We start from the raw sequence: 14,016 nt of genomic DNA, 5'->3' as shown, positions 1-14,016 counted from the left end.
TGTCATTTTCCCTCTGAAAAAAAAATACGGTGCCAGAATCGAGCGTAATATTCCATGTGTGGTCAGACCAGCTGCTGTATGTGCCAAAGAATAAGATGGTTCAATTATAATGTGTTTTCTTTTGAGAATCCATTAGCATGCATTTTGCTCTGAGTTTCTATTGAATCTTTGAGTGATTTAGTGTGGTGAATTTAGGCCAGAGGAGCTTTTGTCTAAAAAGAAATAATATGACTTTTTAAAATTGTGTTTAAAATGGCTTTTTCGACTCTTACCTCTTGAATGCTGTTTTAGGGCCTGGACAGCATAGCTGTGTCAGTGCAGCCCTGGGTTGCAGTGCCTATTTTAGCTGCATTCTCCACCCGGCTAAAGTGACATGGGTTTTTTTCCTGGGTGGAGTGAGGTGGGGAGATCTGATTAGGAAGGATTCAGTGCAGCTGATGAGCAGCCTCAGAAACGGAGAGCGGTATCCGTTTAATGTTTTCCTGATGGCTCATCTGGTTCATGAAGGAGAGGTTATCATCCCTGTTGTTTCATTCTCTCACGATATGTGTCCTTTGTGGATATTAACATCTTGAGTTCACTCATTTTATTACCTGAAAAATCTAAAGAAAGAGCTGGTGGTCTTGCAAAATTATTTAGAGAGGAGATGGATGTTGGAAGTTTAAATGTGAAGGCGACTCACATATTCCATATATTTTATACCATTCATTCTAAGGTATTGGGCTGCAATGACTTTTGAAGAGGCATTAGGGACTCAGTGAGTCTGTCAGACTTGAGAACTCTGGCTGTTGAATTTGAGTGTTATTATCGGGGCTGGGTGACAGGAGATATAGAATATCAGGCCTAGAGGGGACTGGTGGGGAGGGAGGGATCGTAAACTCAGCGGAAGGCTGTTTACTGACTAGTCTTCTATTTTGATTTGGGGGATCACAGTTTGAAGAGCTTTCAGCTTTGGAAGCGGTGATAGAACATCAGTGGAGCCCAGTGGGGAGTGGTCTAGATGGAAGAAATGAAGTGAGGGCATTTGGGGGAAAATCCTCTTGCCCTGGAATCTGCATTGGCAGCCATCCAGTGATCATGTTCGGTTGTCTTAAAGCTGTTGGGTCATCAGGTGGCTTTGTGACTTTAGGCGATACTACCCAATAGGTATGACTCTGGATCAACCTAGGTCAAAGTAGCTCTGAGACCGGAGAAGGACAGGGAATGAGTGAAGATGTATAAGCGGGAAGTACAGAATAACTCTTCAATAATATGGCATAATTTGAGATCTCTAATAAATTTTCAGTGAAAAATATAAATCCACATTCTCATTTGCAACTGTGAGTAAACATATTCTTAGGGACTCCCTCCCCTAAAATTTTAATTTTCATGAAATGCCCTGTCCATCAGCCTCTTGGCTGGATTTATATTTCCCCTTCTTGCGTCACCTTGTAGTTTTTTAATTGACACATATTTTCAAGCCTGTTGTCGGAAGAATGCTTTTCCAGCCAAACTCTGCTGCTCCAGCCATTAACCACAGATGTCATTTTGTCTGTGGGATTCGGACTTGAAGACAGCAGCTCTATCCCTCATCAGCCCCGGGGGCTGAGAAAGGAAAATGGCTCCTCCATCATGGTGGGTTATTTTAACTTTGCACATTCACAGACTCAAAATCCTTCGTTCGATGAGAGAGCCAAGGAAGAGTAGTGCCATATGCATCTTTGCCTAATGTCATCAGCGTCACAGCTCTTCAGTCTCACGCTGCCTGAGGAGAAGCACTGTAACACACTGTGCCTTCCTCTGACAGGTCTGGTGTTGGGTTAGCCAGGACATTCTCTTAAAAGGAGCTGGCTTCCCTGCTGAACAGGGGTGTTAATTTTTCATGAACTTATGCTGTGATGAGGAGCATGAAAAGGATGAGAGAAAGATTCAGGAAAAGTATGAAACAATAATGAAAGGAGCCTTCCCCTGCTTCCAGATGGAAAAATGGAGACTTGAAATTTTGCTTGTTAGCGGACGGCCATGAAGTACAAAGCTGTTTGGTGGAATTAACTCTCTGGTGTGTGTTTGTTTGAAAAGGAAGAGAGGCTGCCAATTTAGAAGCCATCTGGAGACTATAAAGATTACATTTTTCACTCTGCCAGGTGAGTTGCAGATAGAGTAGCCTGGTCGAGGAGCCTGCCATGACCAAGAGACATTGCTGGCCACCTGGACCTCAGATTTCCTGCCCATTAAACTAGGTGATCATAAACTCTTCTCCTATTCTAATGTTACCAGAATATACACCGAGACATTTAGAATCATATTTTCACAGTAAATTTACATTTGGGATGCTACTTTTCAGTAAAAACTGTATTAATATTCAGTTTACTTCTGTCTCTTGATCTCTCTGATCTTAAATAATAAGATCTTAATTTTTGGCTTGCGTTTCTTGATAGTTTCAGACACAGAGTCAGCATTTTGCTCCGAAAAGAGCCTGAGTATTGTCAGATATTATTTAATGTCATTTAGCTGTGTCTTGGCAGCATATCTACAGGGAGCTAAGCAGCTCTGCTTTTTTTGCAGCCTGATTTTTTGCTCTTCTTTCTTTCTTTCTTTCTTTCTTTCTTTCTTTCTTTCTTTCTTTCTTTCTTTCTTTCTTTCTTTCTTTCTTTCCTTCCTTCCTTCCTTCCTTCCTTCCTTCCTTCCTTCCTTCCTTCCTTCTTTCCTTTCTTTCTTTCTCTCTCTCTCTCTCTCTCTCTTTCTTTCTTTCTTTCTTTCTTTCTTTCTTTCTTTCTTTCACTTGGGGTAAACAGCCATGCCCCTTCATTCATGCTAAGTCATCCTTGTTGTTGATTGTTGATGAACCTGAAGGGTGAGAGGGGAGCATTATGGATGGTTCCCAGTGATCTTAATTCTTGGCCCATGTGTACCTGTGCCCTCCCCTCCCCTCATGTGTGGCCCAGACCTGGTGATTGGTAAGTTAACTGTGGCAAGTACAAGAATATCTTTGCACACCCTCTTTCCCACTCTGTCACTCACTCTGGCAAAATCAAGCTGCGAGGCTGTGAGATTTCTGAGAAAGACATGATGACAAGGGTTTGGAAGGAGTTTTCTACCTAATACCCTGTTGCTTTGCCTTCAGATGGGAACATGACTCCAACCTGGATTCTGGTCATCTGAAGACCATGAGGAAGGAGCAAAGCCATATGTGATTTCTACCCCGGTGAACTTTGAGATAAACAGTGTTTATTGTCTCCAGGCGACAGTATCTGGAGCCATTCGTTAAGTACCAGTAACTAATACAAGTACCTCCTATTTATGCTTTTTGTTTTTATCTTATGTGTATGGTGCTTTGCCTGCCTGTATGTCTATGAACTACTTTGTGTGCCTGGCGTCCACATAAACCAAAAGAACACATTAGATTTCCTGGAACTGGAGTTACAGAGAGTTTTGAGCAGCCAGTTGGATGCCTGGAACAGAACCAGGTTGCTCTGAAAAAATAAAAATAAAAAACAAACCAGGGTTTTTAACTACGGAACCATCTCTCTAGCCCCAGATAGAATTCAGATTTTTTAAAATTATGCAGTTTTCCCTGACTGTATGTGAATTGCTTGGAAATCTGTATGTTTTCTTTTTTGCAACTCTATTCTTTACTTACATAAATAGCACCATGCTATATTTTTCATTCAATTTTTAAAAATATTTGTTTCTTCATGCTGTGTTTCTGTAATGTATTGATAGGACTGATATGAATATAGTTCGCTGTTTCTGATTACAACCTATTTCATTGGAGACATTTTATTCTTCTGTGTTCCATGTAGGTGGCCTCTAAATAGCACTACCATAAAACAATGATGAGCTGGACCCAACACCAGTCTCTTAGATAAGTTTGTGTGCAATGGGTAATTAAAGATGCTGTTAGCATCCAGGTTAAAAACGGCCTCAGTCGTAAGAACCCAACTAGTCTCATGATACAGGGGTTGTAGCATATACATCACTGTTTTCCAACCTTCCTAATGCTGCCATCCTTTAATACAATTTCTCATGCTGTGGTGACCCCCAACCACAAAATTATTTTGTTGCTATTTCATAACTGTAATTTTGCTGTTGTTATGAATTGTAATATAAATGTCTGATATACAGGACATCTCATATGTGACCCTAAAAGGTTCACGACCCACAAGTTGGAAACCACTGGCATACATGTGAGACTCTTTGGAAAGGATCCAGAGGTTCCATCTTTCTGTTCTACCATCTTCTGAAAGTCAGCGTTGTTTTCTTCGGTGGTCACAAGACGGTTGTCACAATCTGAACATTCCACACAGACATAGTCAAAGCTAGTGAAGGAGGGGTTGCAGATCCCTATGTACCTCTCATATTTCAGAGGAAAGCATTTTATTAGAAGTCTTTTAGCAGATCCCTACAGGTCTCATCCACTAGAATTCTATTTGTTGTAATAGAGAGTAGATAGCAGATGCCTGGAACTTTTGCCCTCATAGTGAGAGACATTCTGCCAATAGGGAAAAAGCAGAGGCTGTGTGGTATGTTCTAATGTGTATTCTTTTATATATACATGATATAAGTGTTTTAAACACTGTATCAGTAAGCTCTTATCAAATTGTCATGAACAAAATGACTCTAAACAATAGTTTATTATCAGTTATACACATATGAGGAAACTGGAAATTTAGCTAGGCATGACTGGAGGTCAGGTTCAGGTCAGATCAGGTCTGCTCCAAATGACCCTCATCTTCCTTGAACTCAGGTTATATAAATGGGAAATATTCTGCTCATGCCAAATGCAGAAGCATGACGGGTCAAGTTCAACCATGTGACCACATTTCAAGCCTTTGCTCAGTCTCCATCGTTAACACACTATTGGTTCAAGGCAGTCACATGCTCAGGTTTAAAGTACAGGAACAGGGAATTACACATGCAGTCTATCACAAGACTCAACTGATATATCGCCAAGGCCAATGGAGACAGGACACACAGTTTTTTTTTTTTAATTTTTTATTTAACTTTTATTAATTACACTTTATTCCTTTTGTATCCCCCCATAAGCCCCTTCCTCCTCTCCTCCCGGTCCCACCCTCCCCCCCTTTCTGCATGCATGCCTCTCCCCAAGTCCACTGATAGGGGAGGTCCTCCTCTCCTTCTTTCTGATCTTTTTTTTTTTTTTTGTTCTTCTCAATGCAGTTTATTCAGGAACCTTGAACAATCTTCTGACTCTGGGGAAAGCCAGCCCACAGCTTAAAATAGCCTCTGGGTAGCCAACCCCAGCGTGCCTCGTGGGCAATGCAGATAGGTCCACATACACGAAAGCAAGCCAGATCCTCAGCCTTAGCCAAATATGGAGTTGTTTGTGACAGAGAGCACTCACCATCGGGAAGGTGGAAGGCAGAAACCAGCTCCATCTTTAAGGCGTGGCATTACGCAGCTCTCTACAGTTCCCCCTTTTTGTTTTAGATGCATCAGGCAAGAGTAGAGGTCTGATCTCTGATATTAGAAATAAATTGGGACTTTGTACCAATGTTCATTTAGGTGTCATCAATCCAAAGAGCATCAGACCTGTCCGATACCTTTTTCTCAGAGGCGGGACCTGGGGCATCAACCTGCATGCAATCAGACATGCTCTTCTCTGGGTCGAAAGCAGCTGACCCTGAGTGCAGTGCTTAGCCTCGCATCCTGAGTACATGGAGCACGTCTCGCCCCTGGGGGCAATGGTCTCCTGAACCTACTCAGACCTTGGACACCACCACTGCTAGTTCTAGAACTGATGCAGGATGTTCCAACGAGGGGGTTAAGGCTTCTCATAATATTTTCTATAAGTCCACACCTGTTTGTTTATAACCCCCATTTTTATTCATTGTTAGCCAGATAGAGCCAAGTAATTGTGGTAATGATACTTGCTTTTTTGCCCAATGCCGGAATGCTAGTGAATTTAGGTATGCCCTGGTTACTCGCATGCCTCGCTGGGTGCCTGTGCCCGTTGATGCCCCTCACGCTATGACTCTCTTCAGACAGAAAAGGGATCTTGGAATTACAGCCGCCATTGTTACTGCCATCTCATTGGCGGCTGTTGGAGCTACCACTGCGGCACTAGCCACGAGTCATACTATGCAGACTGCTCAGACCCTAAATAATCGTTTAGCCAATGTAGCTCATGCTTTAGATGTACAAAAAGGAATTAATGCTCAACTAAAAGGACACACAGTTTTATAAATGGAAATGGCACAGGATGAGAGATGAAAGACATTTGAGCTACAAGTTCATACTCCAAAAATCATTATTTTCTTCTATGAGCAATGCAAGAAGCTCCTATTAGCCAAGTTTGCAATCAACACCTGAAATTACCAATGTTCATTTTTTGCCAACCAAATGGTAATAAAATTGTTTTAACTTATATGTTTATGAATATCGAAGGAAGTAGTTGAGTATTTTTTCACCTACGTGTTGGTGTCTCCTCCTCTGAATTTTGTGTTTGTATTCATTGGAAACGTAAAAGTTGAGTTTTCTATGTTTTCTTTTATTAGTTTATAGGGATTATTCCTTATACAACACTACTATTAACTCTTGATTCATTTTGTGTGTTACATAACACTTATCCTATTCTGTTACTTAATGTTGTAACTTTGTTGTGGTATTCTGCATTGTACAAAAATCCTTAAATTTCTTGCAATCAACCTTCTTTTACTTCGTGTTTCTGGAATGTTATTTAAGAGTTCTTTCCATAAACCTAAAAGTTACATTTAAAAATTACATTGGTTTTATAATTTTAATGTTTTTTTTATCTGGATTTTAAATCAGTTTAGAATTGCACCACACGGTAGACATTTTCCTTCATGTTGTGAAGGTTTCCAAATATATAGCTATTGAAAATTTTCTACCCTTTTCTCTTTCATTTGCACTGCCATTTCTGTCATTTCTCTTCTCGAACATTGCTTGGCTTGTTTCTGTGCTTCCATTGATCTAACATTAAAGAACTTTGAAGAAGCCGTATGGAAACCTGCTATTTGTAGAAGCTTTCTAAAATCTATGTATATATATATAGCTTCAAATTAATTACCCTGCAATGGGAGACCATACCTCTCCCAGATGTTATAGGCCATCAAACAAAAATCTAAATGACAGGTGTTAGGTTACCTCTTCTTGAATTGTTGGTCCGTGGGATCTGATACACCCAAAAATGCTAGAGGCTATTGCCGTTGCTCTTGTTACCCATCAGAACTTAATGGTGGGACCCACATATTTTAGTCACAGAACATGGAGAAATTCAGTTGGCACCTGGAAGCTTTATTCTTACGGGCTAGCTTTCATAGTGTCAGAAGGTACTATGCTCACTACCAGAGAGGAAAGTAGTCAACAGTCTTACCCAAAAGTGAACACTGTGAGCTTCTAGACCAAGTGAGTTGGCAAGATATGCAATAGTGACACGAATATTATCAGAGTTACCAACAACTTTTAAAATCTTGACTTAAGACTTAAGGCCCATTCCACAAAATGGATCTTGTGCCTGGTACTTTTTTTTTTTTTTTAAAGATTTTATTTATTTATTTATTTATTTAATGCATATTAGTGCTCTAAGAGGGCAGTAGAGGGTATAGATGGTTGTGAGCCACCATGTGGTTGCTGGGTATTGAACTCAGGACCTCTGGAAGAGCAGACAGTGCTCTTAACCACTGAGCCATTTCTCCAGCCCGTGCCTGGTACTTTTAACTGAGCCAAGATTCATGACTCGATAGCCCATAAGCCTTAGGGAGGAAACTACTGTATTATTCTGCTAAATGGACAGAGCACAAAGCTGCCTCTTAAGTCCTTATCTCTATACCCATAGAGTAGTGCAACAGGGAACACCCATTAGAGACATTTCCTTCTTCTAGGAGATGGTGATTAGTATAGAGACCCACACTGGCGAAAGTGCAGAGAGTTAGACTATGGAGGGCTTAGTCCTAAATGGAACATCTGTATCATATTCCCTCCTCCCAAGGCTGAGGGATCACCATGGAAGAGGGAGCAGAAATGACTGTAGCAAAACGGTGCTTTCTAGAGATAGCAGGGCTGTCGCACAAACGGACTGGCATCACCCGTGACTGGATGAACAAGACCCATGCAAGTTTAACCTAGAAAAATTCCCAATTTCAGGTGCTCTTTTCCTCCCCTCTAAACCTGCTGGATCATCTTATTGATGCCTGTATGTGCTGAGGTGAGGAGTCATCTGCTGGAACAGAGATCATGTGTCAGGACACAGAGACGAAGAAAACAGATTCTCATACTCCCACCAGCCGCCGTTTCCAATCGCTCCTCAATTAGGAGTTGGGTTTAATAAGTCTCTCTGCCATCCATGCTGGAATTTTGGCGACTCTTTCACTATAGTCATCCACTACCTCTGGATCTTACACTCTGCCCCTTCTTCCGTGATGATCTTTGAGAACTGGGGGGACAGAGTATGCTATAAATGTCCTATTTAGGGCTGATAACTCCACAATCTCTTACTCTCGGCACACTGACCAGTTTGTGAATCTCCGTATTAATTACCATCTGCTGCAAAAAAGAAGCTTTTTGATTATGGTTGAGAGCCACACAAATCAATGTATTTATGGGCAATTTAAACTATTCCCACTTAGTAGAATATTTGTGCTAGGTTCTCTTCTAGAGCCTATGATATACCAAGCACTGGGTTTTTGGCCCAGTTAATAGTAACAGGCATGAGTTCCATTTTGTGGGGTGGACCTCAAGAACAATCAGAAAACGGTTTGCTATTCCAAAAATATTCATGCCGCAATTACACTATTACTCTGTACAATCTGCCAGGCTGGTTATGACTGTAGCTTGTGAAGTTCACAGCTGAGTAAACTATCTATTACTTTTCTCCCACTGCAATATTCACAATACCTTCTGATTCCATGAAGGCTAGCCAGTAGGAATGAACTATTCAGGTCAGTATCACCTTGACGTTTCCGTGTTCTATGGCTCAAGTTTGGTATCTTTAGCAATACATTCAAGTTCAAGGTGGTAACAAAGATCAATGGCAGTAGGTTATATTGTTTTGGGAGTCTATGAGACCCCACTGATGACCAACATGAAGGGTCGCAATCCACATTGGGCACTGGCTTTTTGTTTGATAGCCTTGGCATCTGAGACATGTGTTTTCCCTAAGTATGGGATAATTCCACTTAAACTATTTTTATATGTATATGTGTTCATATATATATATATATATATATATATATATATATATATACACACACACACATACAAGTAAGATCTCCTGGAGCTAGAGGTACAGGTGGTTGTGAACCACAGTCTGACATGGGTGCAAGAGACTGAACCCATGTACTCTTCAAGAGCAAGGAGTGCTCTTAAAGGCTGAGTCATCTCTTCAGCCTCAGCCCCCCCTCCCTTTTTACAGTTCCCGACTGTACAAGTAAGGATTTGCCCTACTCATAGTTTGTTCAGTTCTTGAAAGGATAATGCCTCCTCTAGATTTGCATTTAACATTTCATGGAGCTATTTATAATCTCCTCAAGTTTTCCCAGTGTGGCCTTTGCTCTGGCTGGGCTACCTAATTATCACACCATGGTAAAGAAACCAAGCTCATTAGAACCATCTCTTTTGGATTCTTTTAGCTTCCTCTTAACCTTGGCTAGCCATCTTACAAATACATGCTTTTGAATAGGGAAACCTAGGGGCATGCTTGAAAAACTTCAAATCCTTCAATGTCCTTAGAAAATACCTCAAGAGCCATGTGCTTACTAATGGCCTAATTTTTACATATAAAGGACGGGACCTGATAGCTGTTTGTAGCTCATTTAGGGTAGCTAATGAGGAGTTACCTAACAAAGACACTGAACAACAGCACAAGAGTCCTCTTGAATCGGCTTAAGCATCTTTGTCTGGTGATAATCTATTCATCATTTCTTTTTAAATTTACCCAAAAGGATGCTGAAGGGGTGACTCATTTGGAAATTCAGCAACATATTCAATCCAGTTTGGATTGGTTTTGTATATTAAAAAGAAGCCACTGTTTAATGAGTGTGTTTCTACCAAATAATTCACAGAGAAGATAAACATGCTATTTAAGAAAAAGAAATGTATTAAATGAGTTCAGAATTGTTAAGCCATTTCATAAATGTTCAGCAACTTTATATTTTCCCCTTGCTTTGTCTGCATATCTCACTTTTCTTCCCAGCCTTGCTTGGGTTCTTTTAAAAGTCATCCTCTCCTGAAGCATGTAATTTTAAGTAACAAGACGGTGAGGTGACATATTGCAACCCTGGAATTGTTGAGTCAGCCCTTCATAATTTCACAACTGTTAAAATACTCACACTGGAAACTATGACTAATTCCTTCTAATTCTCAAAAGCCCTCTCAAGAGAAAACTCACATTTTGTGCTACTCAAATGCCATAAAAATGACTTCCTCCTGGCTCCCAGCTCAGCTCGCGTGCAGCGAGCAGAATAGCAGGTTGGTGCCCATAAGCAACTGTGGGCTGCGTTAAAAGCTCTCCCCATAATTGTGCCTAAGAGACGAATAGGGCAGAATCCACTCTTCAGACCCAAGTTTGAAAAAAAAAAAGTTTAACAGATTCTGTTATGATTGCATCTTAGAAGACTTCTCCCAAATATTTAAGAACTTAAAAATAACTGGTTTTGATGGAGTTCGATGATGTATTTAAAAAGCAAGTGTCGGATGCTGAGGTTTAGGAAATTACAAAATGAGTTCTTAAGAATCTTTTAACCCCCCTCCCTCCAAGTATGCCATTTTGTTTTATGTGTATGGGTGTTTTGCCAGCGTGTGGGTCTGTACAGTACTTGTGAGCTTCGTGCCCAGGGAGGCTAGAAGAGGGCGTGGGATCCCCTAGGACTGGCTTACAGATGGTGTGAGCCTACATGTGGGTCCTTATGAATTTTATCCAAAGAAATGCTTTAGTGCAGTTGAAGGCACTTTTAAAGTCCTCGCAGATAACCCAAGTTCTTCTAGCCTTGCAGAAATCTCCATCTGTGATCCAGTCTGCTGGTCCAGGGCCATGCTCTCAGCCGAAGCTACTTGCTGTCTTCCTTGTAGGTATGATAAGAAGCTGATATTTCTGGTCCTTAAAACTGCCCTTTCTGAATTGTCTCACATGGATACAGGCATTGCAATCACTTTTTGCTTAGTGATGGAGACAGGTTCTGAGAAACGTACCGTCAGGCTCAGGTGACAACTTGTGTGAAAACCCTGTGGATCACTACACAAACCTAGGTGCTTGAGGTCAGCTAGGAAACGTGGCCTCTTAGAGCAATAGAGAGACCTAGCTAAAATAAGATGTGTGGGCCTGTTCTAGCATCACATGGCACACTTTCACAGTCAAAACCTTTAAATAATAGGGGCGTTCTTCACAGTAACAAGAAAAACACAGTACAGTATTTGCATAAACAGCATAACAAGTATAAATAAATGCACAAACAACATCCAGCAATATAATTCTTGTGATCATGATGAAGGATTATACACTGTCCATCATTGCATGTGTTACTGATTTTTTTTATTAAAATTTTTACCTAAAATATATTTTGATCATAGTCTTTAGCTTCCCCCAATGCTTTCTAAATAAAAGCCCATGGAGTCTGTTTTGTGTTGGTCAACTACCTCTGGGCATAAGGGGGCTTCCCTGGAGTGGGTTGATAGTCCCAGTGACACTATATTAGATATACTAGAGAAAGCTGGTTTTCCTTTTTCCTAGCAGGTATCAGCTGCAAATAGCTTCTTAGTTAGGGGCGGGACTTTGTGTCCACATCCCTTTCTCAGTGCCGGGATTTGGGCTGGTTTGAACCTTTTCGGATCTTGCGCATGTGGTCACAGTCTCTGTGACTTCATATGTGCACACGTCCTGCTGTGGACAGATGATGCTGTTTCCTCGGAGTCGTCGCCCACCTCTGGCGTCTACACTCTTTCTGCCTCCTTTTCTGAATAGTTTCCTGAGCTTTGAGGGGAGGGGTTTGATAAGGACATCCCATTTAGGAATGAGTACTCCAAAGTCTCCCATTGTTCAGTTGTACGTCTCTGTGTTAATTGCCATGTGCTGCAAGAAAAAGATTCTCTGATTACTATAGGGTGGGGCACTGACATGTAGGTATAGCAATATGTCATTAGAAATCATTTTATTGCTACGGATGACCAGCAAGCAGTAGGCATGCTGATGCCATTACCGAAACCAAGCATGGAAACGTGTAATGTCATCAGGCAAAAAGAGCTTTTCATTGCCATTATAATCTTATGCCTTGGGCATCCTGTCTCGCAGCACTCAAGCTTTTGCAGGCCTTGGTCTGGGTCTGCCCTCTCCTTGGCTTCTTGCCTTTCTTCCTAGTTACTCACTGGCTCTCCAGAAATACATGTTATCCTCATCTCAGGATTTGTCCCTGGAGAGCCAAACAAAGAGGGTACTTTCTTGTGTGGTTTTTATGGGAGAAAACTTTTGTGGGTGTGATGATGAGATTTAAGTTACACATTTAAATTTACTTGTAGCAAGTATGAGTCTTGGACATTTTATATAAAAAAACCCAAAATATAAATGTGTACATGCATTTCTCACTGACGTACAGCTTACCCAAGATATCTGAGGGGTATGGTTTTTAAATTTTATTTATTTATTTATCCACCTTCTATATCAATGGTATCTCCTTCCTTCTTTCCCCTCTCCCTTCCAACTCCTCAGAAAGGGGAGCCTCTCCCCACAAACCCACCCCAGCTGATCAAGTTGCATCATCACTGAGCATGTCCTCTTCTCCTGTGGACTGGTGGGGCAGTCTCACCAGGGGAAGTGATCAAAAAGCAGGCAACAGAGTCCATGTCAGAGACAGCCCCTGCTCTTCTTACTAGGGAACCCACATGAAGCCTGAGCTGCCCAATGGCTACATCTGTCTGGGGGGGGGGTTGGTCCAGTCCATGCATGGTCCTTGGTGCTTCAGTCCCCGAGGCATGTGCTTAACCTCCTATTTGCTCCTTCCAAGCTGTGATTATGTACTCCACAATTGTCACTGGAGTGGTTCGGTGAAAAAGAGACCTGATGTGTTTATCCTTAGGTCATCCTCTGCATGAGATCCAGTCAACCTGTTACTATTGTGTCTCCAAATCAAAAACTCAATTGTTCAACATGTCCTGTTAGCCCCCACAGATGTGAAATGCCTTCCAGTCCTCAAAGGGAGGATGAAACCTGTCGTCCTGTGCCATTTCCCTCTGAGGATTGTTGTCTAACATGGAGTAAGAAGTGATTAGGGAGAAGTATCAAGAGAAATGGACTCTTGTCTTGAACATTTGGAGACACGGAAGTTACAGGATAGCAGGTAGGTCTCAGGGAAAGCACATATCCGTGTCCATGAGTTTGAGAACCATAGAGACTGCCAACAACGCCATCTAGGGTCAGCAGGATATGGAGTGGAATGGGGCAGATTTCATTCTCAATACCAGGAACAGTGATAAATGACCGTGGAGACAGCTTCTGGATGGGGACAGTGCTTAGATTCATAAATAGTCTCTCTTCTACCCAGAGACCACCACATGCCTAGGGTCCAGTAAGCTAGTCTAGTGACATCAAGTCCTCCACATCCTCACAAGCAAACCAAGATGGTGGCCATAGCAATTACTTCCAAAAACCAGGCTTGCTTTTTTAGGAACACCTCAGTTGATTCTGATGGATGATAGTTCATTTTATCAAATGATTTATTTTATGTGTATGAGTGTTTTGTCTGCGTGTATGTCTGTGTACCACCTGTGTGCAATGCCTGTGTGAAAGGCCAGAAGACAGCAGTGGGCCCCTTGGAACCGGAGTTTACAAATGTTTGTGAGCTGCCGTGTGGGTGCTGGAAACTGAAGCCAGATCTTCTCTGAGTAGTCTGAGCCATCTTTTGAGTACCCCAATAATTCATTTTTTATTTATTAATTAGTTTGTTCACTTACTTACCTTGGCATCAGGCCAGGGAGGAGTTTCTAATCTTGGTAACTTCATGCAGTCTGTGGCTATGCTCAACCTCTCTGTCCTTTTTAATCTCTGTCCTTATAAAGAGACTGGCAGAG

This window comes from Meriones unguiculatus, chromosome 19, assembly GCF_030254825.1.
Source record: "Meriones unguiculatus strain TT.TT164.6M chromosome 19, Bangor_MerUng_6.1, whole genome shotgun sequence".
In the NCBI taxonomy this organism is placed as follows: Eukaryota; Metazoa; Chordata; class Mammalia; order Rodentia; family Muridae; genus Meriones; species Meriones unguiculatus.
Note: the sequence above shows the minus strand (reverse complement) of the source record.